Raw genomic sequence first — 21,832 nt, 5'->3', positions numbered from 1 at the left:
AAAAATAAACCAAATAAGTAATTTCCCGTTTTTCCAATGCCTTCTGCAGGATCTTGAGCAATGTTAGGACCTCAGATGTCCTTTGAAGCATGATTGGGCATGTTCTGTTCCCCTAAAGTAGAGGCATTTTTACTCCCAGTTTTGACACAGATGGACTGTTTTTGGTAGCTTTGGGAATTGTTGTAAGATCTGCTTATATATGAGTTCCTGAGGAGGAGTAGACAGTAACAGGAATAACCCCAAAAAAACAAGGAACCATTAACTGGTGTCACATATCCTGTCTGTGCAGGAGCTGTGTGCAGAAGGGGGCTGGGCAGGTGAGCCAGCACTGCCTCCCCCTCACCTGTGCCCTCCCTGCCCACCTGTCTGCCAAGTCCTCTGCTGCTCTGGGAGCCCTGTGATGGTGAGAATTAGCCAAGGGCTGGGGCACCAACACCTGGGTTTGAAGCCAAGAGCACTCAACACCTCTGGAAATCAGATGCTTTCGCTTTTCTTGGGTTATTTTGGGTGTGATAACTGCTTCAGGAAAGCTGGTGGGCAAGGGAGAGGCTCCTGGCCAGCCCAACACTGTGTCCCTGTGCTGGGAGCACAGACAGAGTCCCATGTGGGGCTGGAGCCCCCCCAGCAGTGTTCATACCTCCTGGAGGCTCCTCTGTGCCCCCCGTTTGTGGCGTGGCTCAGGACTCAGAAATGGCTTTTTATGGCAAGAAAGGAGGAATACATCTCCCTGCTTTGACCTCATCTCCTGAACAGCAAAAATTGTGCTGGGAAATGGTGACTGTGGGGCACTTGTTCCCACACCTGCAGGAGGGCTGCAGCTGAGCTCTTCTATCTCCAGCACTGTCTGGGCTCTGGTGGCAGTGGGAGGGAGCCCCAGGCTGGGTAAATTGGGGCACCCCAGTGCTGGCAGCCTGTGCACCCCTCAGCTGCACCGAGCTCCTGGCATCTCTCAGGGCCCAGCCTTTTGTCCCCAGGACTTGTGGCAGTGTTCTGGATGTAACACAGCATCTCCAAATCCCAGCACATCTGTGGGAGAGCCCTCAAGCCCCCTGGGTCCGTGGGGTGCAGTTTGAGCCTCATGCCTCATTGCTGGGGGTCCTGAACTGTGAGAGCCTTTTGCAGCTCAGCTCTTTGGTGATGTTTTGCAGTTTCTGTCCTCTGTGAAGCGTTTGGCTGGGATACAGGGATGCAGCCAGGGACTGAGCTGCCTGGGGAGGTTTTTGGAAGGAAGTGTAAGCCTGTGCTGACCAGTGAGTGACACCTAGACTTGTAATCAGCTGCAGCAGTGCCTTACAACAATGTTTTTCCGAGGGGTTTTGCATGCATGTGCTTCTTCAGAGATCACTGCAAATGATTCCCAAGTGCTCTGGCCCAAATCTGTCCTGGTAGCTGTCAGCAGATCAATGCTCTACTAAGTACAGACCTGCTCTATTTCCGTGGGAAAATGGCTCTCTTAAGCAGTTCATTTTGGGCCTTCCAGCAGCAGGGCCACTAAATTTTGGTAGTTGTGTTTTTCTGTCTGTTACAGCCTGATTTATAACTTTTAAATATCAGCTTGGATGAAGATTGAGCTTGTCTGAGCTCAGTTTTGGGAGGGAGAGAAGGAAAAGCATTCACAGCTTTTTAATTTCTCTCCTGCTCATCTCTCAAATGCCAGGTTCAAAGCCCTAATTTTGGTTTCCTTTTGCTCACAGTGCATGAGTGGAAAGCAGAGGAGAGGCCAAAGCCCAGAGCACACCTGGCATCTGATCCCCCAGCATCCTGCCTTCATCTGATCCAGGTAGGTGCAGCGAGCTCAGAGCATTGCTGCGAGTGATGCTCACGTGCATTTGTTGTGCCCAGTCCAGGGCTGGACTGGTTTCCATTGCCAAAGGCACGGTAAAAATGTCTTTTCCTTCCCCCTTGATCAGGTGGTTTCCCAACCCTCCTGGTAGGGGGGGAGGCAAGGTGGCTTCCAGCTGAGATCTGGGGCAGGTGGGAGGTGTTCAGCCAGTCCATCGTGCCTGCTCAGGGGAGGCTTTCACCGGGGGGAGAGGACTCTAAAACGAGTATTGGGATGGTGGTGCTTTTGAGACAGGGCTTTGTGATGGGGTTGTGTGGGTTTGCTCCAGCTCGTGTTACATCCGGGAGGGACAAACCTGTGGAGTGATTTGGGTGGACAGCCGGGTGCTGCAGGTGGGAATGCCGGGCAGGAGCGCCTTTGTCTTCCAGGAGAGGTGGGCGAGAGGGCCCTCAGAAAGCAGTGGCTTTTTGAGATGTGTCTGTGCTCCTTGCTCAGCCTCCTCCCCGTGCTCTTGCTGGGACAGTTAAAAGAGACGGGAGCAGGTTTTGGCTTGTCCTGCACATCCCCATGCTCAGCTGCAGTCTGTGAGCTGTCAGCCTGATGCGCGGGGCGCGTGAGACAGCAAACATCAGAGCTGACTGCGCTGAGGCAATTTCCCAGGATGTCAGTCCTCAGGAGAGAATAAAAAGGATCTCTTGGTGAAGAGCAGAGTTTGGTTTCCTAATGAAAAAAAAAAACCAAAAACCAACAAAAAACCAGGATGATTCAAGCATCTTTCATCTGCCACAGCTGGAGGAGGGTTTGTTGAAACTGGATGTTGTCCAAGGTAGTAGGAGATGGAGGAGTGTGCTGGGATCTCTGCTCAACAGGAGTGGTGGCACTGGGAGGGGCACCCCTACCCGGGGCAGAGCACAGGGATTGCCCAGGGGCAGTGCTCCATGCCTGGTTCAGGGAAAAGAGACTCAAAACAGTGAGGCAGAACTCTTTCACACTCAGATATGTAATTTCTCCCTTATGTTGTTCGTTGCTCAAAGCAAAGATCAGGCTGCATAGGCTCAACCTGGTGCATGCAAAAAAGGGACCTGTCCTTACCTTGCCTCGCATTCCTGGGTGAGAGGAGCCTGTGGAAAGGCATTTCCAGCTTTGCAGAGAGGTGTTTGTAGCTTCTTGTTGCTGTTTCCTGCTTTATGGTAATCAGGAGTGAGCCCAGACATCCCTCCCTGCTCCCACAGGTGCTCTGTGTGCATTGGGCCCTGGGAGAAGCTGTGTGTGAAGGATGCTCCGAGGAGGAGCTCCCACTGTGTCAGGGCTGACAGAGCTACAGGGACCATGGAAATAGCAGTTTTCTGTGAAAATACCTTCTCAACAGCAAGCTCTGAAGTGCATTTATTTTTAGTGATTGTCTCTTAAAAGAAAATTCTGCTGGGAAATGATCCTGCTGGTTAAAGTCCTCCTGAAAATGTAAGCACCAAGAGCCATCTGCTCTGTTTTTGGATTTGGGTGTTTTCTTTTGGAGTGCTCTTTGCAAAAACTGAAGGTTTTTCCTAAGAACAGTATTGAGAAAACTAGATGCTTTTGGTTTTCCTTCTGCTTTTTCCTTTGCAAAAAGGAGAAAATTTATTTCCTAGGGAGTTTGGGATAATGAGGGAGGGGTGTGTGGTCAATTTCTTGGGCTGCTCTGTCCACTAAGCAGCGCAAGAAGAGGGCAGCAGGGCACAGCTGGAGTCCCAAACACCCCACAGATTCTTGCCCTGCCCAAAAGCTTGCAGGAAAGCAGGATGTGGTGCTGGGAGCAGAGATCTCAGCCTGAGCATCCAGTAGGCACATAAGCTCTGTCCTCAAGGAGCTGCAAACCTTGGGCTGGATGATGTGGTCAGAGGCTTTATTTAGTTCTGAGCCTGAGTGCAGTTGTAATGCATGGATTTTTAGTGTTCAAACTGTGTCGATCTTTGAACCTCTGTGGTTTCTGAGGGATGTTTCTCTTCCTCTCTGACTGCATGTGCCATAAATGCTCCCAAAAAATCCCCCATGTCCTCTCTGGTGTTTGTAGCTCTGGTGATGTGGCCACAGACTTGCAGCAAGATTTCCACCAAGCCCCTGTGGAACATCTTGGATTTTCACTATTGAAAAGCAAGTTTTTGGTGCCAAGGTTGCATCAAAAGCCTGGTGTCCCCCCGAGGTGTGGGGATGTGTAGGAGTGGCAGCGGTGTTGGGGCTGTCCCCAGGGACAGTGGGGGTACCAGAGCCACCCTTGTCTTCAGCTGGCCCAAAGCTGTGGTTAAACAGTGGGACTGGGAGAGCTGGGCTGGAGGAAGGAATGTCACAGGGGCAGAGGTGCCTGTGCTCTCTTTTGGAAGGTTGGCTTCTTCACCCCGGTAGGGCCAAGGGAAGCCCTGGATTTCTTTTCTGTGCCTTACCTGGTTCCCACCTGGCTCTCTGCCTTAAAACACATTTCTTCTCAAACATTTCCCTCCAAGGGCTGACAAAGCTATTAAGAGATTTTCCTGTTGTTAAAAATAATTATTAATTTTGCAAAAATCTACCAAGCCATGCAGGGAACCAGGCTGCCCTGCCCAAGGGTGGCATCATGAGTGCATCTGCTGGATGTCACCATCAGTGTGCAGCAGCTCTGCAGAGCCCACGGGTGGGATCTCACAGAGTGTCTGATGCTCAGGGCTCTCCTGCACCCATGAGCTCTGGTGGGGACCTTCAGGGACTCTGTGGCAGGACTCTGGGCACTGTGTTTGTGAGACTGGGAGGCTTCTGAGGCTTTCTAGCAGTTGAGCCAGCTCTCCCTAGTCTTGGGGTGGGGTGATTATATCATGTGCACACAGAGCTTTGGGATGTCACATCAATGTTAACTACAGGGAAGAAGTGAGAGTGGAGGTGGGTGTGCATGGCAGTTTGTTTCTTTGGGCTTATGCATTGGTACTTTCTGCTTAATTGCACCCTGACATGCTCCAAGGGGCAAGAAGGGGTTTTAAAGCAGCTTTATTTAAAAAAAAAAAAAATTACCTTCCATGAAATATTTAGGATAGGCTGACTGCTTTTAAAGACTGTTCTAATTACTCCTGCAAGGCTTCCACTTCTGATCTCCTTGCACATGGAGAGAGGCAGCAGGAGTGTTTGTCCTGGTTAGCACTGAGGGGCTGGGATGGTTTGTATTCACTGCAGGGAGGTGATCACTGCATTGACCTTGGAGATGGTGAGTTGGGAGGCAGAGGGCTGCTTTGTTCCTGTGGATATTTGCTGGTGATGGACTCAGGGCTTGGAAGGGAATGGAGGCAGTTTAGTGACATATTAGGGTATCCTAGGAACAAGAATAATGTCCCTGGTACACCCCGTGGCTCCCTCCTGGCTGTGTCCTGCCCCCCATGGCTGTGGGGAGCACGTGGCAATGCTGGAGAGGGTGGTAGAGGAAGACAGGAGGCTCTAGGAAGTGCATTCCCAGTGCTGTGAGGTGTGATCCAAAATTAGTATCCCATTCACTTGCTCTTAGCTGTGTTAGCTCTGCAAGGCTAATAGGGCTTAAAACAAAAAAAGAAAAAAAAAGTCTCTTGTCACCAAAATCAGCAGCTCTGACTCAGAACATGCAGAGGGAGCAGACTTGCTGATTAAGGCAATGTTGATGTTGTAAGTGCTCACCTGGCTGCAGCAGGGCCCTGGGACTTGCCTGAGAATCTCTGTCAGAGCCTGGGAGGGGTCCTTGGTTCCCATCTTGGTGCCTAAACCACCAAGTGAGGAGGATGAAGGCGTGAGCATCAAAGCCAGCCAAACCATGGAGCGTTCCCAGTGCCGTGCCATGTTCCACAATTAATCACTGCCACCCACACTACACCTTCTCCCTTCCTTAAATCCTCCCTTGCCTGCTTCTGGAGCAGGGAATGGAAGCAGCTCCAGTTTTATGAATCAATCAAAGACAATGGCTGCTTTTGAGGGCTGCTGATTTAGAGAGCCCTTTGCAAGCATGTGTGCAGTGTGATTTCTTATCAGAGCACAGCTCTGGAGGAGCTTGCCAAGAGGAGCTGTTCCAGCTCCCAGCCACATCCTGGGGAGACGGCCTGAGTGGTCCTTTCATCTACAAATAAAACAAACAGGAACAAAGGAGGCAATAATATTGACTTTCATCATTGATATTTCCATTTATCTCATACAGTTACTAATAATTAGTATTTCTGTAGCTGGATGGGCATAGCTCATAATCTCACTGTTTCAGGGAGCCTATTAATGTCACTGCCAAAACCAGGCATGCATAAAGCACTGGACAAGTGCTGAGGAGGGCGAGTGGGCTGGAGGGATGGGAATGGAGCAGGGCTGAGCCAGGAGGAGAGGTGAGAGGCTGTGGAGCAGTGGGGCAGCAGCACTGGGGAGGGACACAATGGGCAGGGCCTGTGTCCACTGCTGTGCCTGTGGTGGGGTGAGAGAGCTGTGTGGGCTTGGGAAGGGGACTGGGCCTCGTGGGGCAGCCATCAGCCAGCCCCCCACTGCATCCTCTTGCACAGCTGGAGCACAGCTGGGCTGTGTTGGGAGGGAAGGGCAAGACTGGCACTTGGTGCCAGTGGTGCTGGGGTGGAGGATGTGCTCCAGGTGGAGGATGTGCTGAGATGCAGCCCCAGAGCCCTCCCCTGGGTGTGATGTGCCCCCAAAGTGTGGCAGCAACCCCCTTGTGTCTGCAGCACCCTGGGATGTGTAGGGAAGCAGGGCAGATTCCTGCTGGATCTGTCCCCACCAGGGCACCTGTGTGGTTCTTGCACACATTTTGCACAGCACCTGCAGCCTTGTTTGTTTCCTGGTTCATTAGTCATTCCCTGTTCTCTTGTAAACCCAGTTATGGTGCTGTCTGTGGGTGCCTTGTGCCTGTGTGTCCACAGAGCTGGCCTGGATCTCCTCTGGAATTCCAGAGGAGGTGGGACACTGAGGTTTCCATGCTGGTGCTGCTGCTCTCCTGTGTTACTGTGAAAGCTTTGACACTCAACTGCTCTGTCAATCATCCTTGGTCAGTCTGGAGGTCCCTTTCTTGCATCTGTGTTTTTAATTGTCCTGCTCAGTGTGCATCCTGACCCCTCCTGTGAGGGATGGCTTCCAGCACTCCCAATTCCACAGGAGCTGCTGTCACAGCAGCCGCAGGGACCTGCAAGCAGCGAATGCAAATGCAAGGCGGTGTTTTTATTAGGATTTAAATGAGTTTAAGACTGTTCAGAATTACAATGTGATTTGAGCCAGGAGGGGCTTATAAAACTGCTATGAGTTCATATATTACACAGTAAACATGCCCAAGCCCCTGCCAAGCCCTCTGCTCAGCACCGTCCTCCCCGAGGTGGGAGGGCTTGGGCTGGGGCTCAGCCCTGTTGCCCCAAGGTGTTCCCATGGGGAAGGGCTGTTTGGGATGGGAGATGGGTGCCACCATCATGGAGAAGGTTGTGCAGGGATTAATTAATTAATTAATTAATTAACCTGAGCCTGTGGTGGACTACAGGTGTGGTCTCTGGCTGAAATGTAGGGTTGCAGGAGGGGCTTGTGGGCATGTTTTGGGTCAGGGTTACACGACTTTATCCATTCCTCCCTTGTAGTGTGAAGGTGGCAGGGATGCCTCAGTGCTGGTTGTGCTGGAGGATGCTGTGTGATGAGTTGTGCTTTCTCTGGCTGCTGGTGCAGCATGGGGCTGCCCTTCCTTGGGCCAGACCCCACTCCGGGTATGTGGGAGCAGTGAGCTTTCTCCAGTTGGTCCAGGCTGTGCCAGCCCCAGCTTGCACCTCCCTGGAGACCTCTCAGCACATAAGTCACCTGCTGGTTGTACAGGCAGTGCTCATGAAGACTTTATGGCCATTAATATAATCAGTGGCAGCTCTGTGCAGAGATGGGTGGTGCTGGAGCTGTACCTGTGTGCCCAGGAGTCCTGGGCCTGTGACACCTGGGAGCCACCACAGCGATGGAATTCTCACCTGCTTCCTCAGCCAGAACAGGAATGAAAGGGAAGCTTGAGCTATTGGCTTGGGATGTTCGTGCTTCGCCTCGTTTCAGTGCTGTGCTTTTGATCTCTGAAGGATACAGCTGAATATTTGAATGAGAAATACGTGGTAGTGTTGAAATCCTAGACAAAATGCCTTTTGCGCTTCCCTGCATGTTTATTTGCGTAAGAAAGTGTTTTGCTGGAGAAACACAGGAAGGAGCTCGAGGGAGAGGAAGGGAGGCGGCAGTGAGAGCACCGGGGAGCTCGCAGTGATTTCAGGACACTTGAGAGCCTCTCACTGTCAGCGGCGAGACAGCGACATCGGAGGCAGCTCAGGCGATTGTCTGAGACAAATTGCTTCGTTTGATGTCTTTGTTGGTACCTCACTGGTTAAGTTCCTGGGTTATACATTTATTATTATATACAATGCACACGAGAATTACAGTTACACATGCATATGTACATCTCGGGAGCCACATGGCTGACCTTGCGGGCAGGAGCCAGTGTCACCAGCCTGCGAGGTGCTCTGGGTGTCTGTTCTGCAGCCGGGCAGGGACGGAGGGAGCCGGGTCCCTTCAGGGGCTCCTCACGCCGGGCAGCGGGGCTGCCTTTGCCACAGGAGGGAGCATTCCCCTCCTTCCCAAAAATAAAGGTTTCACTGGTTCAGGAGGCGCTGAGGGAAGAGCATTCGACAGGCAGCACGCTGCTAAAGAAAGCTGCTTTCCCCAGAGAGGGAAAATTGCTGCTGGTGCTGCGGGAGAGGTGGAGGGGAGCTGTGACACAGAGCAGCCCTGCTGCTCTGTCCTGCTTGGAGAGAGGTGGAGGGGAGCTGTGACACAGAGCCCTGCTGGTCTGTCCTGCTTGGAGAGAGGTGGAGGGGAGCTGTGACACAGAGCAGCCCTGCTGCTCTGTCCTGCTTGGAGAGAGGTGGAGGGGAGCTGTGACACAGAGCAGCCCTGCGGCTTTGTCCTGCTTGGGGAGAGGTGGCAGGGAGCTGTGACACAGAGCATCCCTGCTGCTCTGTCCTGCTTGGAGAGAGGGGGCAAACCAGGCTGGAAAGGTGCCCTGGTGGAAAGACCCGCTGGGACAATTGGGTGGCACTGGGGAGGCTCAGCTGGCCTGGCCCGTCCCTCTGGAGCCCTGGTTTGGCCAGCCCTGCAGCTCTGGCCTGGGCTGGGGGTGGGAGAGGGGCTGTATCCAGGCCCAGGCTGGCTGGGAGATGTGAGCTGCATCCAGCAGCCCAGATCAAAGGCACCTCAGCCAGCAACATCCACCAGAAAGCCTTTAATGCCCAGCCCTGGAGCAGGGAGATTTGCTCAAGGGACTCATTTCCTTGCCTGAATGTAAAAAACTGTGTCAACTTGACGTTCAGAAAATTTTATTTAATACCTTTTTATTCATTTAACAGTTTAGCTAATTGCAGTGCTCTTTTTTTGTTATTTTTATATACTTCTTTTTAATTCATTCCAGCTTTGTCCTTCTATACACTTTGTTCTTTAAAGCCATTTCATTATGAGTTTTTATTGCCTGTGCTGGTTCTCTGGGTGGACTGGGGAAGGAGGGGGCTGCCCCAACTGCACCCAGGTGCCAAAGCTGTCAGTAACTCTGGTGACACAAGCCAGTGTCAGCAGATCAGGACAAGATATCACACAATTGTTTAGGCTGGAAAATACCTTTTAAGACCATTGAGTCCCACAACTGCCACGCCCACTGCTAAACCATGTCCCCAGATCTGCTTTTGTTTTGCTGAATTGTTTGTTTGGGGCAGAAAAGCAGAAAAAGGATAATATCCCAGGGTTTCATTGTACTATTTTCTCTATGAATTAATTGTTACTTTCCTTTAGTAAGAAAACTTTGGTTGGGAAGTTCGTTGACTTTTATTTTAGAGAGCTGGGTAAATCCTTGGAAATGTCCAGATGTAAAGTGAAATGTCATTTTACTTCTCTGTTTTAGATTCACCAGCACTTAGCAGAAAATGTTTTCTTCTGTTAAGCTAATTGTTACTGAATTGTCAAAAATATGAAAAAATAATTGCAATAATTACTGTAATGGTAATGGGCTTTCACAGCCTTGGCTTTTACCACAGCCAATTGTGCTCATCCATTCCTCCGGCCTCCTCCTCACTCAGACTTTCCTCAGGCACAGTGGGTCCCTACACTGCACCCCATATGTGACCCCCTTGCACCCAAACTTTCAGCAGCCCTGGCCCTGTTGTGTACTGACCTCACCAAGTCCTGCTGGAGCTGCCTGTGCTGGAATTATCCAGGTAGATGAGCTCAAGCTGGACCTGCTCCCAGGAGGTGCCAGAGGACACACCTTTGTGCTGGGAGCCCCATGGCATCAACACCTGCAGTCTTTGGCACTGCCAGCTGAGCAGCACATCCAGTGCAGGCTCCTTGTGTGCCCCACTGTGCCTGTGCCCCCCTGGGGTCACCCCGTGCCCAAAGCTGCCAGTGCAGGAGCAGTTTGCACTCCCTGGCTCGGCCTGTATGTGAGCACCAGCAAGGAGCCAGTGGGCACAGATGTCAGGAGCTGTTACAGCCTTATAGAAAAGGATCCATTTTCATTCCCCTGCTTGTCTGCTTCAGTCCAAACACAGCGCCACAGCAAAGAGGGTGCAGTGTCAGGGCCGACCGCGGCGCACTAATGCATGGCTGCTGCAGTGGGCACTGCCTCTCCCGGACTGCAGTGAGCTAATGCATGGCTGCTGCAGTGAGCTAATGCATGGCTGCTGCAGTGGGAGCTCCCAGCCCAGCCCGCTGCAGGGCCCTGGGAGCAGCGCTGCCGTGTCAGGGGTCTCCTCCTGCTCAGTGACACGGGTGCCCGTGGGCACACACCTACCAGAGCGCCCGCGAGGTGTCTGGCACCCCGTGTGCCATTGGCATCTCCATTATTTAGAGGCTGTGAAGAGCCTCTCACTCTGCCTGTCGCTCCGTGGGCTCGTTGTGGTGCCACTGGGGGTGACTGGCTGTGTGGAACTGGCAGGGACCAGGACAGGGTGCCTTAGGCAGAGGGGACAGTGGATGCTGGTGTGCTCAGGCCGCCTTAGCCAAGGCAGGGTGACAGCTGTGCAGCTGAACCTGTGCTACGAGTCCGTGGAGATGTGATGTGGGGAGATGAGCAGTGTGTGGGATCTGTGCTTCCCTTCCTCTTCTCCAGAATGCTTTTACCCCTTCCTTGGCAGGGCTTATCCCACCTGTTGAGCTGGACCCTTCATCCTGGGGACACTTGGCTTTTTTTCTGTGTTGGGTAGCAGACATGCTGCGTGTGGCTTGGAGGGAGTAATGTGTGTGCCCATCTGCCTGGCCTTGGCAGAGGCTCACTGATGCTTTGGGCAAGCCTCTGCTATTGTGTTCTCCCCCTTCTCCCTTACAAGTCCTTCCTTGCATCTCCTCTGGACTCTGTGCTGAGGCTGTGTGCCTGTGGAGAGTAGTGTGTTTGTCCAGGAGGTGGATGGGGGTGGCTCTGCCCTGCAGCAGCCCTGCTCTATGATCAGGCCCCGTGAGGGATCATCCTCTGGCCAAAGCACCACGTCTTTGTTCTCTCTCTGCAGATTTCTCCTTCCTGAGGCTTCCATGAGCAGAGTCTGGTACAGGAACAGGCAATATGAATCCTGAAACCTCAATGCACCGAGCAATTTTCATCAGAGGTTTTCACACCTTGCCTTTCTCGCTCTCTTTTTCCCCTGATTTCTCCTCAGTTAGGAAGACATGGAAGCAGGTCTCCTGGGCTTTGCTGTGTAGCTCACATCCACTCCTCACCTCTCACTGGCACAGGCAGAGCAGTGATGGGGCTGTGGGGATGCAGTGGAGCTGCAAAACTCCTCCCAGCACTGGCTGAACTGAGGCAGAGGCCACCAGCCATCTCCCACCCCATCCCCCTGAAATGTCACTTGCTTTTAAATGCACTAGTAGTTTAAAATAAGAATAACCTGCTCTAGGGCTTCTTAAACCGTGGAATTAAATATGGTTCTAGTCCCTAGGCAGAGTCTGACTCTTCAATTCTAAATCTGCTCAGCCAAGCGAAATATTGCAGGGGGAAAGAAATCAATATTTCTCATGCCCAGCACAGAGAGGAAGCGGTCTGTGTGTGGCTGCAGGCGTGCAAGTGCAGATGTGCACATGTGCACACACATGAGGCTGGGTTGGGAGGGTGGCAGAGCTGAGATGTGGCATGAGGAGAAGGGCACGGTGTTTGCACTGCCAGCGCTGTGTGCTGCTCCAGGAGAGCTGTGGGGGTGAGCCCATCCTACTCAGGTGTGTGACACAGCTGGGCTTCCCTCCATGGGGTTCCCAGCACAGTCTTTTAGAGAAGGAAACACAGTTTTTCCCATTTCAAGACATCTAATTTAGTGGTCAGTGAGAGGCTGTGAGCTTATTGCAGAGCAGGTGCACTCTGCATGTCCTGGTGTGTGCTGAGCTGTGCAGGAGATGGGAATAATCAGGGATTCTAGCAGAGTGAAGGACTTTGCCAGGGACCCCCAGGCCCCATCATTTGGAGGATGGAAGTGGCTGAGATGGGGAATGGATGGGGTGCTCTCACTGTCCTCCTCCCCAGGGACTGATCTGGATGCCCTGCATGCAGCACTGTGTGGCCTGTGCTGGCATATCCTGGGCAGGGCTTTGCCCGTGGTGTTTCTCTTGCCCAGAGGACACAGGCTGTGTGGGGAGTGGCCCTGGTGTCTGCTCTGGGAGCATTGCTGAAGGTTCCCATCCTTCCCTGCAGAAGGGATCTAAGCTGGGTTGTAGTTCAGGGGTTTTGCCGGGTCTGAGTTCTGAAGCTGGTTTTGCCGGGTCTGAGTTCTCCAGGTGGTTTCTGTCCAGTCTCTCTCCCATCTGTCACTGCTTTGCAGAGTTTTGGTGTTCTCCCTCCCTGCTCCTCATGGTGTATGGTAGGAGGAGGGAGCTGTGCCCCCGTGACGGGATCAGGGGTGGAGGAGTATCTCCATCTGCAGCGGGAAGGACAAATGTTACTGACCTGCTCTGGCATCTGACCAAAGCACACTCACCCCTCCCAAAAAGCCTCTCTGATAGCTTAATTTCATAATTGCTATCTGTGATCAGGATGTCAGCTCTGGCTCTCCTCCAAGATCTGTCACTTCCAGCAGGCTCACTGCCACCTTGCTTTGGCCACCATTCTCAGCTCACCTGAATAACTGGCTGGAGGGTCTCTCATCTCCATGCAGGCCACTTGTGCTGCCCCTGAGGGCAGTGGTGAGTATTGAAGGAGCTCACAAGGCTGAGGAGTGCCAGTTGAAGGCCCCAGCTCCAAGCCTTGTGCCTTGGCCAGAGAGCGAGGGTTGGAGCTGAACTGTGTGTCCTGAGCTCCCAGGCAGAGTGGAGCACAGTGCTAGAAGAGGAGACCTGTGGTGCTGGGCTCAGGATGGGAGCTGGAGAGCATGGTCAGGTACCTGGGAATGAGTGGGACCCAAAGGAGAGCTGCCCTCTGTGGGCTCTGGCACAGGGTGATGGGGATTCCCAGTGGGTCCTGCTCCAGTTGCAGCAGTGCCAGGAACATGTGCAGCAGGAGCTCACAAGCTGCAGCACAGCAAGGTTCTGTATCTCAATAAGCAGCACTCCAAGGCAGGCCTGAAAATAAATATTTGAAGAGGAAATAGTACTCTGTCTTCTGTTGTCTCTCCTCCTTCCCTTTCGCTCTCTCTCCCTCCCCCTTCTCCTGTCTTTCACGTATGACTGAACACGAGAGTTCATTGTTAAAGGGGGTTTGTTTTTGTGGTTTTTTTCCCTTTCTCTGCTTCCCCAAGGAGGAAACTCCAGGTGCTGCACTGTTAACAGCCCCATGCAACAGCAAGGGCTGTCTTCATGCTGAGTTTGTCTGTGCCCAGGATGATGGGTGCTTGTTTTTTTTTCTGTGCTTAGTTTGTTTGCCATGATAAAACACAAGTAGACGGCTCTTCCTTTTCCAGGGAACAGAGATGATGGGATCAAGCTGCCTGAAGTCTGTAAGTGCTGTTCAGCCCAACACTACAACAGGTTTCCTCATTCTTAGCAGGTCAGCGGTGCCATGAGGGATACTGCTCCTGGTCCTTCCCCTCCTGGTAACCTTTCTTGGTGGGAAAGGTTAAAATTGGGCCAGAGAGGAGACAGCTGGGCTTGTGCTTTCCTGGAAAAAAAGGAGTAAGAGGCTGCTAAGCTGTGGATGGATGTGAAGGTCAAGGCTTGTGGCGCTCCATGTCAGAGAGAAGGTGAGCTGCAGAGGTGGGAAATCAGCCTGCTGCTGGCTGGGCCACCAGAGAGAGGGGTGCCCATGCCAACATGGTGTGCACCCCATGCCAGTTGTATGGGGCTACCAGGGAAAGTTGGGGTTGTTGTGTGCAGAAGTTGGACCTGGAAAAGCGAATGCAGAGTCAGCCCACAGGCTTTGCAATCTCCCACTGCATCTGAGGATCCGTGGGCTGGGAAAGGAGCATTGGCATCATCTAGAGCCCTCCTCTGAGCATGAAGGAAAGTGTTAGGAGAAATCAGCTGTAAAAGGAGAGGTGAAGAGTGGTAGTGAGAAGGGAACGGGGAAGGGAAAGGCTCCAAAGAGGAAATGGGACTAAAAAACAGAGGTGGTTTAAGGATATCTGAGACGTCACAGGCAAGGGAGATGGGCCGGGGGAGATGTAACTTTGAGAGAAGTCTTCTCAGACTGGCTGCAAATGTTTGCTAAGCTCCTGGGCTATATTTAGCAGGCTCCATGCCCTTTGGAGAGCTCTCCAGGCAGATGGTGGAGGAGGGTTTGCCAAGTGGTGGAAGCCGTGTCAGAAGGGGGTGCCCAGCATTCGGGGATGGAAGTTGAATGTCAGCTTCGCCCTTTGCACAGCACAGCCCAGCTTTGCTGCCCGCTGGACAGGGCTGCCAGATGGCCAAATATTTGCTTATAAATTAGCAATGGGAAACAGGCAATGCAAAGCCCTACACTGAAGAAACCCAAGGCCTGGACTGGACTCTTCCTGCTGTGCAGGATGCTCTCTGCAGAGCTGGGTTGGGTGGATCCTTCGTGGGGGCAGCACAAGGAGAGCTCAAAGCCAAGGGGCCTGGGCACGGCACTGTCATCTCTCCCCTCCTCACTGGCACAGTCACGGGCCATTACTCAGGCGTGTGCAGCCTCTGGCTGTGTTTGCTTTAAACCAATGTGCAGAGAAAACCAGCTTTTCTCTCTAGGTTAAAAAATGCTGCTTGGTCTTGTATCTGTGCAGTATCTCACTGAATGGGATATGACTGGAATGAAATTTCCAGGCACTAATGCAATAGAAGTACTAGTAATTTGTGTGTTGCTGTGTGGGCACAGGCAGTGTACCTGATCTGGTGCTGAGCAGCATCCCATGTGGTCCTGCCCCTCTGGAGCTCACCTGTGAAACGGCTTCATGGCTCATTTGGGGTGTCTCTGCATCACACCTGAGCTGGGGCTCTGTGCCAGCGGGGAATTAAAGCCTGAGAAACGCTAAAACTTTCTGAGGTGGGGGGGTGGACAGGGATCACACGGATATGCACAGACTCTCACCAAGGTAGTGTTAATGCTGCCTCTTGCGAGTCCTCCCAGATCACAGGACTGTCCAGCTCCCTGCTCTCTGCACGCCTTCACTCCATAGGCATAAAATTATTTTAAAAACAAGTAAATTTAAAAATAATGGCTTCCTTTTATTTGCTGCCTGGAGTTGGAGCTGGGTGTTTGCACGTTCCCCAGTGTTCCTGCACTGGCCTCTCTCCTCTTCCATTGGTTTCTTATGAAAGCCAAGCTTCCTGTGTCTTAACTTGACTCCAGGGGCTGGGGCTTGGAGAAGCTCTACCTCTGTAATGCTGGCAATAAAATCATAAGTGCTGGCTACACTGCTGTAAAACTTTTATTGCTGTGGGAAGAGGAACAGCGAATCCTCCCTCTCTCCCTTCTCTCCTTGCATGCTGCTCCCCAACTCTGCTCGCCCTCCAGGGCTCTGAGCCTTTGTACCAGGCAGCACTGAGTGCATCCCATTTCCTTCTGCTCCCTTTGATTCCCTCCCTGTCCTGGATCCCTGTGCCTGGACTTGTGCTGCTCTGGCCTGGCTGTGCCCGTGGCAGTGTGCTCCTGCCCCTTCCTTGTCCCTGCTCAGCTGTGCCTCAGCTCCGTTTGGGGCGTGCTCTGAGGGAGAGGATCCCTAGCAGCTCCCCGTGTGTGGGGCCATCCGTGCATTTTGCATTTCATGGCGCCTGGGAGCGTCGTCTGCCTTCCCACTCCATCCTTGCGTATTTATAGATCGCAGCGGCGTTATCCGTGCGCATGCAGATCCTGCGCGACGCTTTTCTATAAATACAAACGCTCTGTAATTATCGTTAGAACTATTTAGCCCAATTCAAAGGTAGATTAAATAATGAATGTGTGTGTGATATGCCTGTCGACATCAACAAATGGAAAGAGACATCTCTGGATGCATATCTGGAGGTTTCCCCGGTGAAGGAGCTGGGGGAGGAGAGCGGGAGGGAGCTGAGGGTTGCTGCAGTGCCTCTCTCAGGGCTCGGGTGGCCCTGGGGACCCACGCTCGGCTCCCTGGTGGCCTCTTGGGACTGGGGGTTGGGGAAGCACCGTGCCAAGGGGTGGGCAAGGAGCATCAGCACACACAGAAGCCATTGGTATTCACAGCTACCCATGGCTCTGCATCTTCGCCCTCCACCTTCACTGGTCTCAGGAGCAAGGGGAGGTAATTTCAGGCTAGGCTGCTGGTGGAGAGCTGTGGAAGGCGTGTGATAAGGCTCCCCAGGGCCTCTGGCCCCTTGTTTCACGTGGTAATTGATTTTCTCTGAGGCGATGCATGCTCTGGCAGGTTTCCCTTCCTGCTGGTCTCTCACTGGCCACAAGCTGGTCACAGCAGAGCCGTGTGGGGACCCTGGCTCTGTCCCCTCTTTTGGCTCCTGCCTCTGCCAGGAAAAAGGAAGGAGGGAGCTTTAGCCCTTGCACAGGACCAGTCTCCTGGTTCTTGCTGAGGCTGATGTGGCTTTGTTGGCATCACAAAGGGGTGAAGCAGGGGACACTGACACGCTTTTGGGAAGAGCAGTGGCTATAAAGGATAGGATGGATGTGTGGGAACCCCTAAACACTGTGTGTGCCCCAGAAGGAGAGTTTGCAAAGCCGATGGAAGAACCAGGAATAATCAGCACTGCCTCTAACACAGGAGCTGCTGTCTCCTTGCCTTTTCCCAGGTGCTGTGAAGCCTCAGCTCACAGGCCACAGCTCCATTAGCTGTGTGGCTGTGCTGGGTCTCAGCCCTCCCCAAGCTCCATGTCACATCATGGGCTGCTCCCCTGCCCCGGGGACAGCGGTGTCGGGAGCCTCAAGGGAAGGGGGGCTGGGAGGAAGGGCTCCATCACAGTAACTAATAACTGTGTGCTGACAAATTGAATTATACCTTTTCCAGTTGCCTGCACTATTGATCAGAGGAAAGGTTTGTGTTTTTGTTAGGCTATTTTTTTTCTTTTCCTTTTTAAGTTACAGTTGCAATGTCCTGGGGGCTTATAATGAACTAAATAAGGTCAGGTTAGCAGAAGAATCAAATATACTCTGTCAGCAGAAGCGTGGGCTTTTCCTGGTGACTCTGAGTGGAGAGGAAAGCAGCAGCAGCTCCTGCTCCTCCATGCCCTGTGCATGGGGGTGTCCTGCCCTGGAGGGGGGCTCCTGCTTCCTGCAGGGCTCCTTGGAAAAGGGGTGATGTGGCTGTGCTTGGCCTGATCCTAAGCAGGGTGGCAGGAGCTGGGGGGGAACTGAGGCTCACCAGGTCTGTGTGTCAGCAGCCCCAGGTTGTGCCAAACTGTGCTGCCTTGGCAGCTCAAGTGGCTCCTGCCCTGCCTGGGGGTGCCAGGGGAGGCAGGAGATGCCCAGTGGCACACAGGGAGCCAGGATGTGGCCAGGCACAACGCTGGCCCAGCAGCTCTCTGTGGGGTCCCTGCCTGGGGACGCTGGTGGCGTTTGGTTCTTTGCTCCAGAGCCGAGATCCTGCTGGGAAACTCAATTAAAGCTGTGTTGGGGAAAGGGGGAATGAATTACCCAGATGAAAAGGATGAGTAAAAAAACCATGTGCAGAGAACTGCCAGCCCACCTTTGAAAGGCTTTATTGAATTTGGACACGTGTCACCTTGGCTGCAGGGTAAAGGGAAGTACTCCCTGGTGTCTTCCTTTGTGTCCCCACTCCTGGGCTGGGACTGGAGCAGGAGGAGCAGAGGGGTGAGGTGGTCTGTGCCAGGACAGAGGTGGGGCTGGAGGCTGCTCTCAGGTGATGGGTGCTGAGGTAGCAGCATCTGCCCTGAGAGGGAAGGGCAGCTGCAGGTGCAGCAAGTGTCCCCTGCAGCTCGTGTGTCCCATGCTGTCTTTAACCTGCTGCTCCCCGAGGGGAGCCCAGGGAAGCTGTAGCGCTCCAGGGGATGTGTGTGCCTGGCCAGCTCCCCAGCCCTGGGGCTGTGCTCAGCCATGGCCTCGGGTCACCTCTCAGTGAGCAGCAGAAGTAGGGACATTCACATCTTGTTTTTGTGACTCTGTTTACAAAGACCTCAGCTGAAATCTCAGCTGCCCTGGGGTGGATCTGGATGCTCTCCAGAGCTGGCTGTGAGCTGGCAGAGCTGCTGTGTTGCAGGCGTTGGGTTTTCCCACTTAGCACACAAGTCCTGTCCCTGGTGGCCCAGGAGCCCCAGGCTTTGGAAGCACAGGCTCTGCCAGGACAGTTCCAGCTGCCCCAGGTCCCTCCTGCTGCGCTGGGACTTGCTTCCCTTCTGGATCCTTCCATACAAAGCTCACTGATCACAGGCGAGCACCAATGAGCTGCCACCCCTTGTCTCGGTGTATTGGGCCTTGGTGGAAGAAGAGTGGCTGGAGAGCTGGGTCCCATCCTGCTTGGTGTTCCCAGGAGCTGCCAAGGTGTGGCCAGCAGCTGGGGATGCTCTCTGGACACACACCTCATGTTTCTGCTCTTAATTGCAACCTTCCTCCTCCCGCCCTGCCTTGCTTGACAGTCCGGCCACATCGAGAATGGGATTAACATTCCTGGCACAGCGTAACTCCATCACCATTTCTATTAAACTCATTTGCTATCTAAAGGAATTCATTTTCCACTTTGTTTGCCCATGAGGAAAAAAAAAAGTCCTCTGAGCTGAGGCCCCAGTGAGAAGGTGGAGGGGGGGAGAGCTGGGTGCCACATGCCCTCCTTCAGCCGGGAGAAGGGATGGCATTCCCACCATCCATACAAGGAGATTCCACCTCTCTGCTTCCACCATGCTCTTGGAAGCAGGAGCTGCCCATTGCTGGCACCAAGGCTAGTGCTGGCTTTCTGAAACAAATTACACTGTTTCACCCTAGGATGAGACTTCAGAAAATCAAATTGTCCCCTTTTCATCAGGGATAGCCCTGGACTTCCTGGAACTCGACCTCCTTCCAAAAACCAGGTTTCCTTGGCATCTACAGCAAGTTCAGGGAGGGTAGAGCCAAGCTGGGTTCTCTCTGCCTGCTCCCTCACCTCCTTGTGTGCCCCATCGTTCAGTCAGGTGCTTTGCAAAGGCTCAGGAGCTGCATTCCTGCCCCTGCCTGGGATGTGGGACCAGTCTGTGTATTGGGGTGCATGAGAGAGGAGGAAAACAAGGCTATAGGGCTGCTAGAAGGAGAAACATGTGTAGTACATGAGGAAACCTCTTCTGTGTGTGTATCCCCTCCAGGGATTGTGGGGCTCCTGTTGGCAGCCCTCCCATGGATTATCACCTCCCAGATGGGCACCTCCTGCCCAGAAAAAGGAGAGAGATGCTCCACAGCCTTCTGTGCTTCTGCGTTCAAGGTCAGAGGCTGCTGATTATTGATCTACAGCCTCTCTATAAATCTGGTGCTGAGGGGAACCTTCTCTGCTGCCTCAGACAGGAGCATCCATCCTGCAGGACTCAGCCAGCCCAGCCACCTGCAAGGGAAGGAGGGCTTTAATCACTCCCTGCCTCTGCTGGGCAGCATTTGGGCTCCCAGCTCTGCCACACCCCCTGTGCTGCTCGGGGACCTTCCTCCTGGGGTCACTGAGCCCTGCCAGGGTGTGCAGCAGCAGGGCAGGAGAGCAGAGGAACTGCTGTGGGACCTGGGGAGCAACTGCTGGAGCCAGGTGGTGGATCCAGTGTGTCTGGGATATCCAGCATGGCTTTGGGTGCCCCGCAGGACCCAGTGTTCAGGGTCATCCCCAGCATATGGGAACTCTGACTCCAAGGCAGCAGAAGAGGAGTTGGGATCCAGCCTGTGGAGCTGTGTGTTATGGGAAGAAGGAAGGTGGTGATGGAGGCCACCAGCTGTGGAGCACTGGGCCACCCTCCTGCCGTGGTGGCCAGCAGCTGCATGTCAGGAGATCTCTGGCTGGGATCCCTCTGTCTGATGGACTGCTGTGGTCAGAGCCATCGAGGCTGCTGTTGGTATGAGAGCTCCTGGGTGTACATCACAAATCTAATTGGAGCCCCTGCAAAATGACAGCCCTTTGTAGCTGCTGGACATTTCCCTTCATCACCAGCAGCATCATTTGCAGCTAAACTGTGGCTCTGACAGGATCACAGCAGTTTTCAGCCCAGAGCTGAGCTGGTTTTGAGCCCCCCTCACCTGCCATGGGCAAAGCTTTGCTGCCACTGTCCCTTCCCATGGGATTAGCCATTTTCCCAGGGTATATCCTGCTTCATCAGGAGAGAAAACAGTTTCCCTCCCACAAATCCTTTCTCAGTGGCTGGCACTAATGGAGAAGAGAAGTAATCAAGCCAGTTTAACCCCCCTTCTACCTGTGACTCTCCTGCAAAGCTCATTAATGAGCTGGCTCAGGTTGTGCTAATTACTGAAACCCTGGTAGGCCCTGTGAGAGCACCAGGAGTTAACTAACACTCAATTAACCCCTGGTTGTTCGTGATGATTTCCCCTGTTCACAGCAGCCTCAGAAATTCAACAAGGAAACAGTGGCAGGCAGGAGGCAGATGGGCCTCTTGTGCATCTGGGGAGGTGACAACTTTCCTGTGTGGTTTGGAAGCCACACAGCCAAGGGATCCCAGGCCACACAACTGAGCTCTTCAGCTGCTTTTCCCTGGTGTTTGGAGCACCTTGGAGCCCCCTTTGAGTCAGGAGTGCCAGGTCCCAGCCAACTCTCCATCCCTGCAGGAACCCAGGCAGATGGAGGCAGGGAGCATCCAGCCCTGGTGCCAGGGAACGGAGCAGGAGGGATGGAGAAACCAGGAGGGGTGAGGTGGTCAGAGGGTCCTTCACAGGAACACAGCCCCCATCCCACGGGTCTCTGGGAGCCTTTGGCCATGCTGTATCTCAGGCCAGTCAGCCTGCAGGCTCCCAAGACACCTTGGCTGCAGGGCTCACTCAGGTGTGTGAGGGTTGGAGCCATCCCAAGCTTTTGCACCCCATAGGCTGTGCAGAGGGGCTGGGGCAGCCCCAGCTCCTGATGATGCCTGAGCTGCTGCCCAGAATGTGCCCTGCAGTTGCTATGGTGACATTACCATTTCTTACCTCACTGGGGGGAAAAAAGCCTCCAAACATTTAATTCTGCAGCCCACCTGGGAGCCTTTTAAAGTCCCTATTCGGTGTTTGACATGTAATAATTTTTCTGCTTTTAAGATTATCCTAAAATGCTCATTCTCTTTCTCTCTCTCAAACTCTCAGCAGTGGAGCCTCAGAAAGAAATCAGCATAAAAAAATACCAATACGAGTTTCAAATGCCAATTTGTCACCATCAGTGGGAACAGGCAGTGACAGGCACCAGGGAAGGAGACACAGCAGAGTGAGTCAGGGCTGACAGCACCGGCAGCTCCAGCCACTGCTGACCGGCTCCCGTGGGAGATGCCAGGTGGAGAGCTGAGCCCAGGATCAGAGGGGATGGGAGGTGAGGAATTTGGGAGGAGAGCTGGTCCTGGCTGGTAGCAAGGAGGGCTTTGATCTGCTGCCCCACATAGGCAGTGCTGCCATTGCTCTAGGCAGCCATCAGTGCAAAAAGGAAAAGAAGATCAAACCAAATGGAGGTTTGGCTCGATTCCCCGGGCCTGCCTCGTGCTCCCAGGTGCCCTGGGATCCCCCCGGATTCCCCGGATGGTGCGGGGGAGCAGAGCCCAGCCCTGCCAGGCTCCCATCCC

The 21,832-nt window shown here is 53.4% G+C and overlaps 1 protein-coding gene across 5 annotated transcripts in view; it reads left to right on the top strand.

Moving 5' to 3' along the window:
* LINGO1 (leucine rich repeat and Ig domain containing 1) overlaps positions 1-21,832 on the top strand; it is a 156,017-nt gene that overhangs the window by 96,290 nt on the left and 37,895 nt on the right. For all 5 annotated transcript variants that reach the window (XM_072934179.1, XM_072934178.1, XM_030281248.4 and 2 more), the window contains one exon: positions 1,695-1,780. The gene's annotated coding sequence lies outside the window, so the exon portion shown is untranslated. The remainder of the gene's footprint in view (positions 1-1,694; positions 1,781-21,832) is intronic.

This window comes from Taeniopygia guttata, chromosome 10, assembly GCF_048771995.1.
Source record: "Taeniopygia guttata chromosome 10, bTaeGut7.mat, whole genome shotgun sequence".
Classification (NCBI taxonomy): Eukaryota; Metazoa; Chordata; class Aves; order Passeriformes; family Estrildidae; genus Taeniopygia; species Taeniopygia guttata.
Note: the sequence above shows the minus strand (reverse complement) of the source record. Positions and strands in the feature narration are given on the sequence as shown.